Source organism: Mauremys reevesii, linkage group 2 (genome assembly GCF_016161935.1).
Source record: "Mauremys reevesii isolate NIE-2019 linkage group 2, ASM1616193v1, whole genome shotgun sequence".
Lineage (NCBI taxonomy): Eukaryota > Metazoa > Chordata > Testudines > Geoemydidae > Mauremys > Mauremys reevesii.
Window position 1 is genome coordinate 156,687,633 of NC_052624.1, and position 13,602 is coordinate 156,701,234.

Here is a 13,602-nt window from a genome sequence, read left to right on the forward strand (position 1 = left end):
TGAAATCCCCTGTTCTCTAACTCACAGGCTACGGGCAGCCAGCTTCCAGTTCCAGAACCTTTACAGTGCAGAAGAGAAATGCAGTTTGATTTTCAGGGACTAGGTGACGCTGTACAGCACCAGGCAAGTGGATGGAAGGCAGGGGGTGGAATTAATCCTGTTTGACTTATAAAGTGAGTGAATCTGATCTGGAAATTATTGAGGGCATTTAATATGGCAGCATGAAATATTATTTATACAGTCACTTCTCCAGCTGCAGCTTTGAGGCTTTAATGCATATTAGGAAGGTTATTCAGGAAATGATGCCTTTTAAAGACTTTTATTTAGAAACTAAAAAGGAAAGTTAAAATGTCACTTTTTTTTTCCTCCAAGAGCTTTTATGGCAATAATTTTGAATTTTAAAAAAATCCCTCTAGGCTTCTAATTGTGAGAGGGAATCTCATAGAAATATACGTCATTTCTAAATGCTATTACACTGAAAAGCTAATATTCCAGCCAGCAGACTAGACAACTTATCCCGTAGTTTGGGAGCTGTCCATTTGTGTTAGCATGGTCAATAACTATGAACATTTAAGGGTTTTACCTTTAACAAAGGAGACAATTAAGGCACTGTGCTTGCTCTGGGATGCCCAGATATGGCTGCACAGCAGTGGGGACATTTGGAAGCTATTTTAATTTTTTTCCCTTCCCCCCAAAAACTGGATTCAGGATATTTTAGTCTCCTCCAAGCTGACCTACCAACGAAAGAATTGCCAGACTGCATCAGCCCAGTGGCCTGGCTATATCAGGTACTTACATGGCTCTAGTATCTAAGTGCCTACTTCTCATTAACATATCTACATCCTCACGGCACCCAGCATGGGAAATATTATCATCACCATTTTAGAGATGGGGAGCTGAGGCACTGAGGGCCAGTGTAGGTGCTTTTGAAAATCTCACGTCAGGCCTATCTGCATGCTCAAGGCCCCAATACCTTTTAAAATCTGGCACTAAGAGATTCAGCGATTCACCCAAAGTCGAACAATGAGTCTGTGGCAGAAAGAGGAATGGAACTAAGCTCATCTGAGTCTGAGTCGAGTGCCTTGGCCATAAAACCAGTCTTTTTCCCTCATTCAGTAATCTGTCTCTAACGCTGGCCAGTAACAGATGCTTTATAGGAAAGTGCAAGAAAGCACTTAGTGGACAATTATGGAATAACCTGCTCATACAAGAACTTTCTCCCTGACCTCTGTCAGCCCCTGGTTAGCTTATGCCTAAAGCAGGACGGTTCATAGCCTTTCTCCATGTGTATCTTAGCTAATAGACTGTAGATGTTCTCATTATCTGTATGTGTCTCATCTTTTTAGAATCCAGCTAGCTCCTGACCTCAGGGATACACTCTGGTAATTAATTCCACAACAAAACAGTGCAAATAAACAAGTATTTCTTTGTATCCATTTTATATTTGCTAGCTTTCCATTTCACTGAATCTTCTGTTGATCTTTTACTAGGAGAGGTGGCCTGGGATAGCAGGGGACTGGTCCCTTCCAGTTCTATGTTCCAACGAGAGAAGGTAAGGACAAGTGCCCCATCTACCATCTCTATTGCATCCATTATTTTATCTTGTCCATCTCGCTACACTAAACCATCCTGGACTATCCCTCTGCACAGGGATGGCCTTCAATGGCTGTAATCATTTTTATCGCTCATCTTCTTTTTCTGCTTTATTTTGAGGATGAGATTGCCAGAACTGAACACTGTGTGCCAGCTGAGGGAGTCCATAGCAGCATAATATTTTCCGTTATCTTCTCCATTCCATTCCTTATGCTTCCAAACAATTGTCTGTCCAGGTCTTTGTCCTGAGCCATTACAGTTAATTTAGAGCCAAGCAATGTGTGCAACTTGTTCAAATTATTCCTTCCAGTGCACACACCCTCTTGAGTTTCCCCATACTGTATTGATCAGGACCGTCTTTCACAACATTTGTGATGGATGGACACTCCTATCTAGATGCTGTAAGGCTCTTTACCTCTAGTGCCTGCCTCTCCCAAATGCAGCTAGGAGAATGTGTGCAGAAAGTATACTGATTAATGCATTATAAATACCTAAGGCAGGTAGATACATAGATAGATTATGCTGTGCTGGAAGATAGTCTTAACATGGAGTCAAGGAAGTGTCATGATTGCATGCTATTGCCCTGGGCTTCCACAAGCAGCAGCCTCCAGCATCTATTAGTTGAAATGGTCCCATACAAAGAAAAGCCAGACCTAGTCGCCCACTAACTTTGGAGGCTGTCCAAAATCCAAATCCAGACCCAGACTCTGATCCACATTTTACCTCTTGAGTCCATCTGTAGTAAATATGGGACAGATTTTCAAAAGAGCTCAACATGCTGGATGTCAATCTCAGGCTGTACATGTCATGATGGGATCTGCTGGGAGCTGAGTTCCTTTGAAAATCTGACTCTCTAAAAATAACTATATCCCTCCTTGGAAACAGAGCTCTTCCCATGCTCTCAGGCAGTAATCCCTCTCCCTGCTGTGCCGTAGTTACACTAATCTCCTCCTCTCTGGATGGAACATGGAGAAAAATCCCTCCAACCTGCACCAGGCAGAGTTCAAGGTACTCCCTGCATCTCTGGAAGATGAAGGCTGAACGGAAGACACACAGGGTATGTCTATACTTGGAGCTGGAGGTATAAGTTCCAGGAGGAGGAGACATAACCGTGCTAGCTCCCATCAACATGCTAAAAATAGTGTAACCGAAGTGGCATGAGTGGTGGGAGGGGCTCGCCATACTAGGCATGTACTTGGGGTAGCTAGCCCCTCCCACCATTCACGTCACCATGGCCACATTGCTATGAGCCAGATTCCAATACCCATGCCTGACATACAGTACCCAGGAAACATAGGCCTGGAAGGGACTCCTGTGTCATCAGGTTCAGTCCTCTGCATCACACCCAATGCCATCATATAATCCTGTTCATAAACTTATCAAGCGCCTCCTGAAAACGAGTTAGGTAGTTGTCCCCCGCACTCCTCCTATTCAACGGCTGGTCAGAACCTCACACCTCTGATGGTTAGAAACCTTCCTCTCACTTCCAGCCTAAACGTATTCCTGACCAGTGCCTTCATCCTCAAAGAGTCCCACTGAGCTGAGTCACTGGTACTACTCTCGTGGTAAATTACTACCCAACAAAGAACGTCCGTCGTTTGGCTTTGCGTGTCTATTCTCCTACCAGTTCATGCCTCCTTCTCTGTCTCCTGTAGTGAGTCTCTCACTCATTCAAGCTCACACACACACATAGAAGTGGCTCGAATAATCAGAGCATCTCTTAGGCTTGGTGGACGCAGGGAATCACATTTAACTGTACGAATGGGTGCAAGAAGGGAATGGTTGAGTCTCCAAGCCTCATTCAATCGTTGGCCTCTGTGCTGAGATTACCAACCAGGGGATCCCATCAGTGCTATTTGAGATGGTGGGTTTTTTGAGGAGGGCATCCAATGGCAATGGCAAAGTTATAAATGTAAAATGCCTCTTTCCATCTTGCCTGAAGTGATTTGCAATAAAACCCACTAAGCAGAGCTCTCGTGCAAACACGTTACACTAGTAGGGAATCCAGACACCCAGGAGTTAATTTAAGCATGTAAAATAAGATAACAGAAGCAACAACAAAAAACCTTTAGCTTTTACTTTCCATTAGCATGTGCCAGGTGGGGGGAGGAATGCTGGTATGTGTGTGTGTTTCTCAAGCATAAAATTCCAAAATTAAAACAGCTTCACATTGCAGATGTAATTTGAGGAGACAGTTTGGTTTGCAAAGAACCCCAGGTTCCAGGGGAAGCAGCTTTGAAGCCCTGGCTTGGGTTCCAACTTTCAGTCCTAATGTTAAAAAGCACCATCTTCTCCAGTATTTAAATGTTTTGACATGGAAACAGATGGTCAGGAAGGAGAACCAGGTGGATTTAACTTCACTGTCAGCTCCCCTTAGAGCAAGCCAGAGGGGAAACAAAAAAACAGAGTGAAATTATAAAAGGAAAAACAAAAAAAGGAACAGATTCATATTAAAGGTACAGAGGAGAAATTCCAGTGGGTGGGGAAGAACTTGTCACCAGAATGTCGTCTCAGATCTCAGCAGGTATAAAACAGTTTAGCACCACTAAAGTCAATGGAGCTATGCCACTTTACACCCGCTGGGGATCTGGCCCTTGGGCGATAGTAAAACCTCTTGCAGGTATGCTGGATTTTTTTACAGCTGAGCTCTGCCCTTAGGATTTCAGAAGAATGATCCAGAGCAACACTGCATAACAATAACTGGCAGTGGCCAGTTCTACAATAACAAAGCAGCACACCCACAAAAAGCCACATTTGCATATAAATCTCAATAAATAAATTAGCTCTGTGATAGGAAAATGGTATCAAGAGAAACCCTACAGTAACAAACCAGTGTCTACAAGAAACCGCACAATAACAAACCAGTGCTAGCTTCCAGAAAAGAATCAGAAGCAGTAGTGGGGGGAAAGATTTGTGACAATTATAAGAATGTCCCACTTAACTATTAGAATGATGCTAGAAAATCAGTACCTCATGGTGTCTTCCTGAACTTCTTTGGCTTAGTTTCAGAAGTGCTGAGCAGCCTCAAACGCCAGTGAAGTCCTTGGCAGCTGCAGGTGGCCAGCGTCTTTGAGAGTCAGGCCCACTGGTCTCTAGCTGCACATGAGTTCTGTCCCCAGCTTTGCCACTGGCCTGCTGTGTGACCTTAGGCAACTCACTTCCCTTCTCTGTGCCTCAGGGTCTCCATGTGTAAAATGGGGATAATGGCTTCCCTGTTTACCCACTAGGGGTGTTGGGTACATAAATTGATTTGTTAGGGTTGCTACAGTGTTGTCAGAATGCTGGGTGCTACCGCAGCACTGACCTGCCGTTGGTTATGAACAGCTTGTAAAAATGAAAAACAAGTATTATTTTTCTCTGAGGTTTTCCAAAAAAGCCAAAAGCAGCTGGATGCCCTGTTCCAAAAGCATTTCAATGGGATTTTGGCTGCATAGATCCCTTAAGCAGTGCTGGAAATCTCAGCCTAATATTTATTATTGTTGCTTTAGGCAGCTCTAAGTGATTTAGGTATTTGGTATTCGAACAGACTTGGTCATCTACATGGCTTTTGAAAATGCGTGTGGACATACTGTCAATGAGTGTGTATCAGGAAGCCATGTGTGTCAAGGGGCTGTGGGAGCAGAGAGGTGTGTGTGTCTGTCTGTCTGTCTGTCTGTCAGGGACCATATGTCTGGGGACTGTGTGTGTGTGGGGGGGGGGGGAACTGTGTCATGTGAGAGTGTGTCTGTGGGCTATTTATTCTGTTTCAGCTTCCCGAGCTGTCAGCCAGTGCTACCTCTAAGAGCTCTCTCTTTTTCTCCAGCTTGCCTAGCACTCCAGGCACTGTCTCCTGAGTGCTGGCCATGGTTTGTCAGCCAAAGGTGTGAACCCCACCAGAGTGTGATCTGCCTACTCCTCAGTGGAGCTGGGAGAGTTCAGCTATCAGGCTGAGCTGCTCAGATCAGTAGTCTGCTCCAAAACCACCAGGGAGAATTTCTAGGAGCGGGGGATATGTGGATTTTATATTTTCCCTTTACAAAGAGTTATTCAGGCAGAAGTGTTGCAGTGAAGCTGAGCCTCCAGTCCCATCAAGGTCCCTCCTCCAGCCCTACATGCTAACTGTAATCTTCCTAAACCCAAACTCCCCTGCTCAGACAGAGCTTGGAATCCCTCCTACACATAAGCTCCCCTGCACCCACACATTTCTGTGTATCTATCCAGACACTGCCACCATCTGGTACTTGCTCTCTGTGTCCTGGTGCTTTAAAGACTTGGTTTTCCCCATGCTACTCACAAGGCACAAAACCCTGAGGGGCAAAACTAATGTAATCTCAAGGCTACCTGCCAACCAGGGTGTCTCATGGACCCTGAAGCTTTTGTCAAGGAAGGCGGAAGAGTGGGGGAAGAAGGGGTTGCACTGCGCACCCAGCAGCACTGAGCCTAGCGTGGATCTGACTACATCTGCACACACAGAAACACAACTCAACAGATAATATCAAAGCATAAAGAAGAAATATGCAACAGATTAGTCCTGTATATTCAGGAAGGAGCAAAGGACACAACACTGTCTGCACTGGATGACTGTAAAATAACACACTGATGATAACAAACGGTGTCCATATCACAGAAGCACTTTCATACAATGTCAATATCGGTGAATACTCTTTCTAGCACAGGCCAAGGACTGAATGGGACAAGAAACATGAGCTCCTCTTTCCACTTTTAAAGCAGTCTCTTGCAGGGCTGAGCTGAGGGACATTGGTTGGAGGCAGCGCGTGTGTGTGAGCGTGCGCACCCATGTACAAAGTCTGCACTGGGGCTGATGCTGCCCTGGGTTACAAAAGAGGATTCCAGGATTGTCAGTCTGGCACTTTTCAGTCAGGCTCTCTGGTCAGACTATATGTACTATGATGCATCCGCCTCCCTTCTTGGTGAGGTGGTGCATCATGGGAGCATCATGGGCATGGCGCGTCATGAGAGATAAAGTCCAGCCTGCAGAAGAAAATGGGAGCACAATGCACCTAAATTACAGCTCCCTTGAGACACTGCAGTGGCAGTTCAGAATTGAAACATTTTGGTTTTCAGGCTTTGTTTTTCAGTGAAAAAATCGGAGAATAACAGATACGCTTCACCAAAAAAAAAAAATAGTAGAAAAAACAATTTTTCATTGAAAACCTGTTTTGATGGAAAATTTTCAACAAGACATCATCATAATTTGTTCTAACCAAAACCTCCTCCTAGTTATTCCAGGGAGAGCTGAATGCACTGGTCCCACAGAGGAAATTTAGCATAGAATAATAACACCTAGCATGTCTAACTATGCCATTCACCCAAGTATCTCAAACCACTCCAGAAACACTCCTCGATTGTCGTGACTTTCCTGAGGGGGAAGGTCAGTATTATTAACGCCTGTATTGCAGAGGGGAAAAAATGCAACACAAACAGGTGAAGTGACTCACTCAAGGCAAGACAGTCCACGTACTTATACATTGCTGATTGTAGTATCTGAGCTCCTCACAATTGTTCATGGCTTTAACCTACCAACACCTCAGTGAGGTAGGAAAGTATTATCTCCATTTTCATGGAATCATAGAAACGTAGGTTTGGAAGGGACCTTGAGAACTCATCAAGTCCAGCTCCCTGAGCTGATGCAGGACCAAGGTAACTTAGACCATCCCTGACAGGTGTTTGTCCAACCTTCTTAAAAACTTCCAGTAACAGGGATTCCACCACCTCCTGTGGAATCTTGTTCCAGTGCTTAACTCCCCTTATGGTTAGAAAGTTTTTCCTAATATCTAACCTCACTCTCCCTGGCTGCAGATTAAGCCCATTACTTCTTGTCCTATCTTCAGTGACATGGAGAACAATTAATTACAGTCCCCTTCATAGCAGCCCTTAACATACTGAAGACTGCTATCAGGTGACTTCCTCAGTCTTCTTTTCTCAGGACTAAATATGACAGTTTTTTAAACCTTTCCTCATCAATCAGGTTTTCTAAACCTTTGATCACTTTAGTTGCCCTCCTCTGGACTCTCTCCAATTTGTTCACACCTTTCCTAACGTGTGGCACCTAGAATTGGACACAAGAACTTCAGGTGAGGCCTCACCAGCGCTGAGTAGAGCAGGACAGTTACCACCCTTATTTACATACAACACTCCTGTTAATAAACCCCAGAAGATATACGCCTTTTTTGCAACTTCATTGCATTGCTGACTCATATTCAATTTGTGATCTGCTATAACCCCCAGATCCTTTCCAGCAGTACTACCACCAAGCTTGTTTTGAATTCTCATCCTGTCCTTCAAAGTGCTTGCAATCTCTCCCAGTTTGGTGTCAGCTGCGCATTTTATAAGCACACTCTCCAATCCATTATCCAAGTAAGTGATGAAAATAATTAATAGTACTGGACCCAGAACCGACCCCTATGGGACCCCACTAGATAAACCCTCCCAGTTTGACAGCAAACTATTGATAACTATTCTTTAGGCACCCTAGTGTGTCTAATTTCATTTAAACCTTATTTCCCTAGTTTGCTTATGAGAATGTCAAGTGGGATGTATCAAAATCCTTACTAAAATCAACATAACATGCGCACTGCTTCCCTCTTATCCACTAGGCCAATCACCCTGTCAAAGGAGGAAATTAGGTTGGTTTGGTATGATTTACTCTTGACAAATCCATGCTGGCTACTGCTTATAACCCTATGAGCCTCTAGGTGCTTATAAATTGATTGTTTAATAAACATTATTGCTTTGTAGATGAGGAGCTGAGGGACAGAGTACATCAGGTGAGTCAGTAATAATAGGAGATATACCAATCTCCTAGAACTGGAAGGAACCTTGAAAGGTCATTGAGTCCAGCCCCCTACATTCACTAGCAGGACCAATTTTTGCCCCAGATCCCTAAGTGGCCTCCTCAAGGATTGAACTCACAACCCTGGGTTTAGCAGGCCAATGCTCAAACCACTGAGCTATCCCTCCCTGAATCAGGAATTGAACACAGATTTATTGAGTCCCAGCCTAGGGTGCTACCCACTAGATTATCTTTCCTAAGGCTTCTTTTAATGGCAGAGCTGTGAATAGAGACCCAGAGTCCCAGCTCCCATTCCTGTGCTCTGACTACTAAATACCATTCCTTCTGTTCTCAAGCAGCAGCAAGACCCTGCTTTCATTCAAACCCAGCCCCCCTCAATACCTTATCCATCGCCAGAAGCAGAGCTAAGATATTCCCCAAGCCAACTGAAAATGTTTCTTCTGAATCCAGACACCACCACCTACCCCAGCACCCTGATGCTATTTTTAACTCTTGAAAAGCATGCAAGGCCATGAGCAACAGCAGGAGTTTCATTCTCAAGCTGCGCTCGCTGGCTGCTCCTATGATCTGGGAGATGTTATTTTTAGCTCCCTTGAATCTTGTCTTTAATAAAGCCATTAGCTTAGCAGAGGCAATGCAAGTGCCATGCCCTGGGGTGTGGAGAACGGAGGTTGGTGTATGTGTCAAGGCCTCTCTGGTGGGATGCACTTTGCAATGAAAAGGGACTTCGAGAAGGGAAAGGCAAACACCATTTTGCTGTCCTGGGAAGGTAGACAGCTGGTGTTCAGGCACAAAGGAGCAGAAATTGTCAGAAACCGGCAAGGGGAGACTATTGCCAAATTTAAAATTAGGCTGGACAAAACACTCCAGGAAGCTGACCTCTGTCCTGGCTGGATAGGCATGATTAGATGGGACCACATGAGACAGGGGCGGCTCTATGTTTTTTGCCACCCCAAGCACGGCAGTCAGGTGACTTTTGGAGGTGTGCCTGCAGGCTGTCCACTGGTCACGCCGATTTGGCGGCATGCCTGCGGGAGGTCCACCATTCCCATGCCTTCAGTGTCCTCGCCGCCAAATTGCCGCCAAAGCCATGGTACCGGTGGACCTCCAGCAGGCATGCCCCCAAAGGGACCCCGACTGCCGCCCTCATGGCAACCGGCAGGCCACCCCCCACGGCTTGCCGCATCAGGCAAGCGCTTGCTGCGCTGGTGCCTGGAGCCGCCCTGACACTAGAGTTTCTGTGTCTCTGATTTCCGTGGTTCTGATATTGAGCATAAATGCGGGCCAGAAACTGCCTAAACCTGGATGTACTAAATAAAGTATGTTTAGGTTCCAAAATTTATTCTGCTCTGCCGTCCAATGAAAATAATCAGAGAGGTGCAAACCATATAACTGCCTGGTTAAACCACCATTACCATTTTTTCTAAAGCCCCTCTTGGCAGTAGAGAGGCTGAGAACTGAGTATTCTATCAATCTTATTATTTTTTGTAATCCAGTTGCATCTCAAGGCACCAGTTGGTGAACCTGACACTCCCCAGACATATGGCAATAGACAATCCCTGCCCAAAGAGCTTACATAGACGAAGGGTGGAAGGGGACAAAGAAAGGTGAAATGACTTGCCAAAGGTCACACAAGTCAGTGTCAGAGCAAGGAAGAGGAGCCAGGTTTCCAGACTTCGCAGCCAGCACCATATCCACTGCATCAAATTGCCTCCTGTTTGGCTGTCTATGTCCCCTCTCCTTCTCTTTGATTGTATCTGTTTATCTACCCATATTGAAATATACTCTCCACCAATGGGGACAGAATTCCCCGCACAGCCTAGAGATGGTCCAATAAGGGCAGGTTCCAGGCTCTGGGAAAGACTTTTATGTGGTTATTGCTGATGCTTTCCTGCTCTTAGAATTAAACAGAGAGCTCCAGGCTCTAGGCTCCTTCCAGGCACAAACATTTAGTATTTCATATACACATATAAATAGGAAGGTATCATAACTTACTGGAATGCTAGAATTTTTATAAAAATTATAGAGGGGAGGAGATATGATGTGGCACATATAACTGAAACCCTGTTATTCTTCGCATCTTTATCATCTGAATAATGAGATATTTTGACATTTCAAGGAATCTGCAGTATTGTGTGGGGAGTTTTTAACCTACCTATTTTATTTTTTATCTGTGTGATATTAGATGAGTTCCACTCCACTTTCTGATTTCATTAACCAGCACAGAGCATAATAACCCCTTTATTTCCCCCTGAAACCACCCACTCAACTTATATTTTTTACTCTGCTGAAATTTGCCAGCAATTCATGTTTTGAGCGTGATTGCTCAATGAAAAGCCATGGGGAAGACAAATGTGCATGGAGTCTGAACAGCATGAATGGAGCTGCAGGAGAGAGAAACTGAGGTGAAACCCGAATTCATGAAAGAGGGCATTGGACCAGACCCTGCACTTGAATGGCAGCCGAACTTCTTTTTGGATAGCTTGAAGATCTGTTTGTGAAATGCTCCGGAGTCCTTACAAATGAACTGTATTACATACACTAAAATCATTATCACTGTGGGTCATTTTCACTTCTCCTTGGTCTCAGTTCAGCAGCCCGCCCTGTTTGGTAAAGCACTTAAGCACATGCTTAACTTCATGCATGTGCCTCAGTCTTACTGAAGGATGAGTTATGCAGGAGGTGAGATGAGGTGATCACAATGCTCTTTCCCAGCCTTACAATCTATGGGTGAAAGTCTGACCCTATTAAAGTCAATGGCAAAAACTCCTAGCAACTTTCGAGAGGCTGGGGTTTTACCCTATGAAGCACATGCTCTGCTGAAATGGGGTTTGTGGGTTAGATGACTTGCCCAAGGGCACACAGGATGCTTGTGGCAGAGGCAAGACTGTCCTGAGTGGACGCTCTCTGAATTAATTACAAAACCACTCTCCCTTGCTGTTCTTTGACATTCATGGAGGTTTAATGTATCCACCACAGTCTGAGAGCAGAATGTGGTTCTAAGGGAATAGGGTTAGGAAGCAAAACTGAGAGGGTAAATGTTCATCTGACTGGCCAGTCCAAGGTGTATCTGTGCCGTGCATACTCCTCTGCAGCCTTCTCAGTAATCAGTCTGCTGACGCATTTCTAGTTCTGATTTCTAATGACTCTTTTTCCTCTGGATATCTTATCTCACTCTTCAGGGGCTCAGGGTCACCTTTTTCAAATGACTTGTTGAAAAGTGTCCGCTGTTTACTGAAATAATACACTGGGACTTATAGGTACAAAGCAGGACATTGGGCTTGTAAACTGGAGTTTCAAGGGATCATTGACCTTCCTCCTGCAGCAATTCTCCAATAATAGTAAGAGGGGGCGGGGGAGGGAGGAAATCTGTTCTCTTAAAACAATTCCAAGTTGGAAAAGCCTCGTACTGGCCCCAGTTTGATCTAAGCCACATGGGACCCAAACAGTGGCAATTTCCTTCTGTGTCACTCTGTACCTCAAAATAGCACCCTGGAACCCTCACTGTGATATGACTGTGATTTGTTTTGTACAAAGTATGCCCTGTGAGGTATCATTTGAGAAGTCATGATCTGTTGAACATTACTACCCTGTTGAATTGGTTGTGTTCCCATTGCATCTGAAGCTGTGAGGTACTGCTATGTGCATGTTACTGAAATATGTTGTGAGGGTGGGAGACACTAACAGCCAGCCTTTGCGTGACAACAAAGGAGCACCTTGTGAGACAGATTTACCTCAGGACCGGCCAAACATATATTGATGGCCCATTAAGGGGAATCCACTCTCCCAATGGCCGCCCAGAGACTCCTCAGGGGGCACATACAGGATGGAGGAAACCTAACTCATGTGATACAGCAAAGATATTTCTGGCAGCTGGAGGAAAGCATAAAAGAGGGACAGTGACATCACCACAGGGCCTCTCTCTTCCCTCATCTCAACACCTGGAAGATCGTGTGGCAGACAAAGACTTTGAACTGGAGAGATTGGTCCCAGGCTGAAAGGGAATACAGCCTGTGTATTAAGAACTGTGAGCTGCCTGTAACATCTATTAGGGTAAGAAAAAATGTTTGATTCAAATTTTGCTTAGCTTGTTAAAGTTAAAATTTAGACTGGGTTTCTATTTTTATTTCTTATGTACCCAACTTTGATCTCTCTGCCTGCTACTTATTATCACTTAAAATTGATCTTTCTGCAGTTAATAAACCTGTTTTATATTTTACCTAAAACAGTGTGTCTTTGGTTGAAGTGCTTGGAGAAACTCAGCTCAGATTAACAAGGGCTGTGGCACACCCACTACCCTTTGTCAGAGTGGTGAACTAATTCATGAGTTTGCACCGTTCCAGGAGTCTTGAGCAGTGTAAGATGGTATATTTCTGGGGTGCAAGGCTGAGGGTTGGGGTGACTGGCTGGTGCCTCTCTCTGTAGAATTAATGACTGGCTTAGAGAGCATTAATTCAATTTAGCTGGGAGTGGGGCTCCACATACTGATGGCTGAGTGATCACAGCACCTGGAGGGTTTGCCATTTGTCACTGGCACAGCTTTGTGAGAGACAGCCCAGGCTGGAGTGTTAAGGGGACACAGCAGTCCCACAATTCCAGGTTGTACGCCAGGGATCCCTTCCCACCCATTCTACTTGGAGCAGACACAGAAAGTTAAAACTTGACAGAATACAAGGGATTCGGAGCTTTCAACATTTGCCTGTTTTTAGTAGGTTCTTGCGGGGTCAGTTGAGATAGCTAGAAGGAGACCTACACAATCACCAGTCAATCACTGGTATCATGGGCCACATAAAGTGGCAAAGGAGCAAACCCTTCCCAAGTCTTTAGAGCTGAACTGGATGATCAGCTATTCAGCACCACGGACAGAGCACAAGGGAAGAAAGCAAAAATCCTACAAAAACCTAAAGGACTCAATATGATATGATGATGTAATAAAAGAAATAAAGACTAAATATAAATAGCAAGTATATTGTTCTATTTTGGGAGCTCAGAATGTAACAAGCTGGTGCCTTGCCATCTAAATCAAGGCTCCCAGTCAACCATCAAAAGCAGATCTCTATCTATCTGTCTTTCTTTCTTTCCCTTCCCTGGAACACGTGAAAGGCTTGTCACCTGCAGAAAATTATGAACTATATGAAAACTGGTCAGGCAGTCCTTCTGATTCACCCTCTGACATGAAAGGGCAGTACATCAAAAACCAACCAAAGGAAATATTT